A 7765-nucleotide genomic window follows, 5' to 3' on the forward strand; every position below is an offset into this window, starting at 1 on the left:
TCAAATATATGGTCATCATTTGAAAGTTCAATTGTTTCAAATGTCCCAGACACTATTATTAAACAGCATTGCGACATCCAGTGAGAAGCGTTTCAATCGGACACTCCTCTCTTACAAACCACAAATTACTCCATGATTTTATCTAGTTTTAAATCGGATGAAACAGCCTTAACATTCCCAACACTACTGATGAGGAAAATAGATGAAACATCAACAAAGTTAGAAGACTATAAATCCCTAATCAACACCCTTAGAAACATTTACCATGCAATAGCCTATGAATGTAATAATTTACCATGGTTTGGCCATACATGTGGAATATTAATATTGAATACTATGTTAGTCATTTATATTGCAGTAGATTTATTAGGGGGGTATAGGAATATATAATTAATTGTGTAGAACCTGTTTAGGCATTTTTTATACATGCAGGGCCTGAATTTGACACCCGACCACCTGCCAAATGCTGGTGAATTTGATGAGTATTGAGTGATTCATAGCATTTTTACATTTCAAAAGTCCGCCATTGCGTTGGACTTTAGCTAAAATGTGGCGGCACATTACTGGGGTAAAGAGGCCAGCTGAAACAAACAACCAAAAAAAGATGATGAGAAAAATAAAAGCAAAAGAAGCCATTATCAAGCACCGGCCCGATTACGGGCCGTCGAGGGCGTGGCTAAACTTTTATTACCTTTTTTAAGCTTTGTTTTATAACAAATATTCAACTGACTATCATAAACTATGCATCATTTGAAAGCTAAAACACTCAAGAATCATGTTCTAAACTTGTTTTTGCAATCAATACAACAGAGAGGAAAGGGTTAAATTAAATGCAAAAGGACCTCTCATTTGAAAATGAGTAAAATGAACCGCTATACTCATCTTTCATCTCGTATGATTCAGATCAGTTCGGACGAATCCAAGAAACAACAGCATACATTTCAATGTAAGGGTCCATTCTTCAAAATGCATCCCACTTTTTAATCCAAAACAACGAAAAAATAGGGAAAAAAATGAAATATCCTCCTTTGTTTGCATGAGCGTTTTCGAGATAGAGTTCGCGTCATGTTTATTTTCAAAGAAATATCGATTCTTATCCATTTTCCAACACTCAGAAGCCATCTCACCCCTGTAGTTTAGACTCTTCCGGATAAAATGAGTCATCCCCCTTCTCTCTCCTTCAATCACAGGCTCTGTAATCGATCAAAATGCCAAGGGACCGCCTGACAGGCTTAGAAACCTGTCAATCTCGCATCTTGGTTTTTGGCTGGATAAAGTCTGCATATAGCCAGCCAATGTGTAATCGGCAATGTTTTGATGGATGGGAGTATTGACCAATTAAAACACGATTGCAGTGATTGACAGTTCTCAAGCAGATTTGTCAAACACAAGTGCGCAATGTTGTTATTCGCTCGTGCACTTTCGCCATTTTACGCACGGAGCGCATAGGCTATGTATTGGTTCGCTACACGGAGCTCGTATCAACTCATAGATTTTCTCCAAAGTTATATTTGACAATCTCCATCATGGATCATCGTCTACAGAAGCGTTTTTGTGGTGTTGAGAGTATTTTGGAGGAAGTGATGAGAAGCAGCGACGAAGAGCAAAGATGCAGAGAGATGCATCTGAACACGGTGTCGAGCGCCTGTCGAGAGGAGATTGTTCATGGACTCGATCCCGTTTTAGATCGGTAAGTTTCAACACATTGTCATTTATTGTTATGTTTATTATTGGCAGTTTTTCTGTTCATGTAATGTTTTTGATTATAAAATGACGATGGACATTAGCTACTAGCAAAGACACAAGGCTACACGAGCAGGTGATAGAGCTGTAACGTTATATTATAACGATACATAAAGAGAAAATATTTTTATCACACACATTATATTTATGTTGCATTGAATATTACAATAATGGAAGGAAAGGATTATAAGAAGTCAGGTGAAGATGTGTTGATTATAAAATAACAGTGGAGATGACTAGCAAGATATGAGACGTAAACAGTGATACGTTTATGAATGAATGGTGTAATGAATATAAATATAATGGAAGGAAAGGATTACAAGATGTCAGGTGAAGATATAGTAAATATATATATAATTTTATACATAGAAAAAATAATAATTACAAAGCATTTTTAATGTTGAGCATTATAACGATAAGGTATGTGACATTTGATATTGTAATATGATGGAATATTGATGCTGCTAATAGATGAATGTGACTCAAACTGAAATCCTCTTTTGTGTGTGTGTTTTCCTGTGCAAATTTTATTTGTTCTGCTTACACACTTTATTTCTCCTGTCTTTCAGTGGCTTTGGTTTCCAGAACAAACCTTGGTGGTGACTGCCTTGATCAACATGTCTTCCTACACTTTGTAAATACTGTAAGCAGTTGCTTTTTGTTTTTGTAATTGGATATTCATTGTAATTGTTTATTGTAACTTATTTGAGTAAAAAACACTGTTGCAATTACAAATGTTATTTTTTTCTTTTTATATATTTTATTCATTAGTAAAACAATCACTTTTGGATAAATGAAGTGAGGTTTTTTTTCACTGTTTTTGCTATTATAAATGTTCAAAATAAAGACTATTTTGTTAAAATGTTAAAATGTTGTGCTGAAATAATTTTTTCTTGTGTAGTTTGATGGGCAGAATAGTTCTGAATGGATAAACATGTATGTAGTATGTAGTGTTTACTCCTTATGTCATTTGGTAACCAGGTATCCATTTGGAGTCTCCAAGTGGCCTTTTGGAAAGGACGCCTAGACTTTTCTTGAATAAAAGCTTACAGGAACTACATTTTTGGGAGTATCTTCCTCAAATTTGAATCAAAACATGGTCAGACATTCAGTTTTATCTTTATGGTGTTTTCAAGGCCTTAACATAAAATTCTGATACATTTTTCCCTAAATGAAGTTTATTCAAAGAAATCGTGAATTAATTTCATGTATATTTTACCTTGTTTTACTCTGTTCCTATGCTACTTTGAGTTATAATGACTCTTGGGTAACAAAGTTTCAAGTGTCTAGTTTAAAAAAATATCAGAGTTATGAATGTGGACCATAGGGTTCAAGAGCTACAAAGATTTGTATTTGGGTATGTCGTTTTCAGAAAATTCTCAAAAATAGGGGCGCTGGTTAAGAGGTTAATACAAAGTGGACAATTGGCGTCAATGGCAAGGTTCATGAGCGGTGCGTGAGCAACTGTGCATGTTGAGAGTTGGGAACCGGTAGTACCAGTAATAACAATATTAATTTAGTTCATAGTTAACGGCTCCTGAACGTCGTAACTAAAAGCTGTAAAGACCTGTCTACGTGACTGTGGCAGATGTTGGTGAGGTCATTTTGAGTTTTTATTTAATGGAATTTGTTTACAGTAAAGAATACACAACAACATTATTTTGGTTTAATAAACTTTATTTAAACTTTCGTTTGGAGTTGAGTGCGCACACTCTTTAACGTGTAGTTTAAGTTTATTCTTACCGTTCTTTTTGTTTGTTTGTTTGTTTGTTTGATACGTCAGAGTCCCGTGAGCTGGTGCACCATCAAAATGGGTTCAAGTGGAAACATTGGACGTATATATATGGTTCCAGCTTCCGGCCGATGATTGGGCACAACCATTCCGGTTTCTTCTCCGGGGGAACTCCAAGGACTAGGCTATTTTGCTTGCCTTTCTTTTGTTTGTTTATAAGAAGTATATTTATTAAGTGAAGTCATTTTATGGTATTTTTGAGGTGTTTGTTTATGTATATTGGGTGTTTTCATATTCGTTTATTGTGTGTACTGGCCATTATATGTCTGTGTATCCCCCTTTATGTGTTAATTGGTGCTGGCCACCAAGGTATACATTTGTTAACTGTTTCTGTATGTGAGAACAGGTTCTGTTAGCCCTTGACCTCTGTAAATGTTTGAGAGGCAAATACAGTGATCCATTGTTATTGTATTTTTTTTTTTTTTTTGGTATGTTTGGTTTACCACCATTGGGTTAGCATTGGCTTTACTTTTGTAACCCCATCCTGTGGAAATAAACCCCCAAAATTTGCAGTAGCCTGCTGCCTCCATGTTCTTTTATCCTTTACTACTACTGCAGATATTTCCCTGCGGATTGGCCTCTCATTTACACGAAACCCCCGTTTTTATCACAAAAAAAAAAACTATTATTTCTAAAAATCCGGCCAAAGTGGAGATTTCTGAAAACGCCGGTTACGAGGTGCGAAAGCAGAAGGAAAGGATGAGGTTCAGGAGGTACTCTGTACCAACTTTTGTACTTTTTGTTATTGTTGTTTTTCCATCACTCTCTATAAACTCCAGGGACTGTTGTACTGTCCCAGAAGATCAGTTGCTGAGATTCTCAAACTGCCGTCTGGCACCAACAATTGTGTAACAGTCAAAGACACTTAGCTCACATTTCTTCCCTGTTCTGCTGTTTGGTTTTGAACAACCTCTTGTCTATGTCGGCATGCTTTGATTTGGCCAGTCTACTGAGACACTGCCCCCGATTGGCAGATACAATATTTAATGTTTCATATATGTCAGAGTGTGTGTGTGTGTGTGTTTCAAATGAGTCTTGGGGAAAATCAAATTTACAGTGCAGCATGGGCGTGAATGGGGAGTCAATTCTTTAAATCTCTGCGCAGGGATGCTGAACTGTGGACACACACACACGCACCCAGGTGGCAGAGCTCAGCACACACTGTCCAGTGTGCAAAGCTGACTGTCCTCTGCATGCTGTAGCACCCACTCACAGGCTGGGTTAATATTGACAGATCAAACGCAGATCTGGCTCCATCCGTATGGAAACCCAGTCTGCCTGTTTTTTGACTAACCTTCCCAATCACTGAAGCAGATTTATTTTTACAGCCATCCTTCATCATATTTACCAGGGGTGCCAATAATTTACCACAACTATATGTTTAAATATTCATACAATAAAATATTCTTGAAGCCATACAAATTTTGTAAACATTTTAAATAATTTTGTGTTATCACAAGGGCTTATGTTATCACGAGTGTTGTCCTTCACGGTGAACTGTGTATGTGTGTGTGTGCATAATTTAGATTAAAATCAGGGAGGTTAATTAGAAGATCCAGTGTGTTTAAGATGCTGTGATGATGGAACAGGGCCAGGGATGCTCTCATTGACACTGCATTTTATGTATGCCCTTTCTGAGAGCTGGAGAAAAGCGCTGACAGGAAAGGGTCATTTACAAACTTCTTCCAGCTATTTGCTCCAGTCTCCTTATCAGGAGGACAGCCTCTCCTTCTGCTTCATGCTAACTCTGCATTCCAACTTCACTTAAGAAAATTTGCTCCACACAACCAATCACCCCGAGGAACAGCTCTCTTCCAGAATCCCTACAAGCAGGGAGACAAGGAGGACACTGTGAAGAAAAACATGGTCAGTGAGAGTGAAAAAGAGACAACAACTGTGGAAGTTGTAGAAGATTTGGGGCGGGAGTTCCATTAAATTGTCTTTAGACCCCATCTAGACCTGCTATTAAAGGAGACTTTTTGGGACTTTAGCTTATTCACTGTATCCCGCCCAGATTTAGATAAATCCATACCCTGAGATAAATCCATCTCTGTGCGTGTTGTAACTCACCACGGGGCATCTCAGGTGCTGTGAGCAAATCACTCCTCAGAAGTAGAAGTGCTTTGCCTTCTGAGAATATATCCAGTATGTATACATTTAGAAGATGTGACCTTGTTATTTGTACACGCTGTGACTATACAAATCACAACATGAAAAATGTGAAAATGTTCGCTTTATTTTGTCACTTAGCTGGAGCCATTAAGGTATAATATAAAGGTATAATTCATCCAAAAATGAAAATTCTGTCATCATTTACTCTCAAGTTGTTATAAACAAAAGTTAATTTCTGCTGTTACACATAAAAGACTATTGAATGTCTAGTATATATATATATATATATATATATATATATATATATATATATATGAAGAGTTCAGATGCAAAAGCCTCTAAATGCCATTTGAAATTTTCTTCTTTAATGATGATTTTTATCAAACTTTTATATTTAAGTTCAGTAATTTCACTTAAATGGCAATGATAATTACCTATTAATTGTTATTTAAGTGAAATTACTGAACTTAAATATACAAGTTTGATAAAAATCATCATTAAAGATGAAAATTTCAAATGGCATTTAGAGGCTTTTGCATCTGCAAAATGCAATATATATATATATTCATACTATGAAAGTCAATGGCTACTGTCAACTGTTTGGTTACCAGCATTCTCCACTCTTTTGTGTTCCACAGGGAAAAAAAAATACAGGTTTGGAAAAATTTAAGAATGAGTTAATAATGGCAGAATTTTCATTTTTGGATGAATTATCCCTTTAATAGCAGGTGTAGATGGGGGTCTAAGGACAATTTAAAGTAAGTCCAAACCCATAGGGATTCTGGCCTAGATCTGTTCCTCGGGATGATTGGTTGTGTGGAGCAAATTTACTTATTTAAATTTTCCTTATTTACACATTACATTTTTGGGTGAACTATCTTTTAAGGAGATAGTTCACTTTGAAATGAATTTTTGTTATGTTTTAGCTTACCTCAAGGGCATCCGAGATGTAGGTGTCTTTGTTTCTGCAGTATTTTCAATTTTGATATTTTTAGGTCAAACCATTTGTCAGTCATATAATGGAGGTTTATGGGGTCCACCTCAAAGCGCATGCACAGAAAAGCCCAAATTAAACATGATTTAATGACTCGTAAATGAAAGTACTCATTTATATTGTTTTACCTCTTGTAACCACAACATATAAATACTGTTCGTCTCTCTCTCTCTCTCTCTCTCTCGTTCTCGCACTAAATTTTCTGAATGTCAGGTCTCTTATGTCTGATGAAAATCCATGCATGCATTTATCTTTTTGCTCACAGCACACATTTCTCCCACTGTTCTCCCCAACAACTAGTTTTTTCTTTTTGTCTAACCTTTCTTTGTTGAAAAAAATATTCCCTTTCATCTCTTTTTAATGTTTCAGTATGTTACATTTATCAGATATTTGTAAATCATTGATACCAATCATAATCCATCCTCGCTGAGACAGAAGCTTGCGGAAGCTCAAACATGCTGCGTAACACGAGAATGAACCTCATTGGTTCTTGCAGAACGTGCGGCGTAACACGAGAATTAATCTCGTTGGTTCTTGCAGATCATGTGAACATGCTTGAGCTTCCTTTTATCACAATTGATTTGTGAGTTGATAAATGTTTATATGAATAAATGTTTATGTGAATAAAAGCCTAAATTAAATCTGTTGCGCATATAAAGTGATTTTTCAGAAATTTGGACTAAACTACTCAATTCATATGATTTAGTTTTACAATCTCTTTGTAAAGTCAAAGTGCTAGTTGCTGTCATCAAGATTCCTCAGATTTCATTAAAAATATCTTCATTCGGGTTCTGAAGACGGGAGAAAGTCGTACAGGTTTATAACAACATTAGGCTGAGTAACTGGGAACAGAATTTTTGGATACACCACTCTACAGTAATTTGAAAGTGATTGCAGAACCAGTTTTGGCCACAATCTTGCATACGACTCCTTTAATAATATATTATCTGCAAGTACAGTTTTATATATTTAAGGCGCACTTCTTTTTTGACAAGGGTTATAATGAAGCATTTGAGAAACCTCTTAAACTTTCGCATGTAAATCATCCTGAACTGTTTGTGCTAGACATTAGACATGAATGATATCTCAAATCATCAATACATCAATATTCTTTGAATTGCTGT

General features: G+C 36.0%; 1 long non-coding RNA gene across 1 annotated transcript; it reads left to right on the top strand.

Annotated features, from left to right (window-relative positions):
• Positions 1-645: 645 nt before the first annotated feature.
• Positions 646-2803, top strand: LOC148971001 (uncharacterized). The gene is made up of 2 exons (XR_016147462.1): positions 646-1690; positions 2313-2803. It is a non-coding gene; the product is annotated as an uncharacterized LOC148971001 (long non-coding RNA).
• Positions 2804-7765: the final 4962 nt, after the last annotated feature.

Source organism: Pimephales promelas, chromosome 18 (genome assembly GCF_988280905.1).
Source record: "Pimephales promelas chromosome 18, fPimPro1.hap1.1, whole genome shotgun sequence".
NCBI classification, from domain to species: Eukaryota; Metazoa; Chordata; class Actinopteri; order Cypriniformes; family Leuciscidae; genus Pimephales; species Pimephales promelas.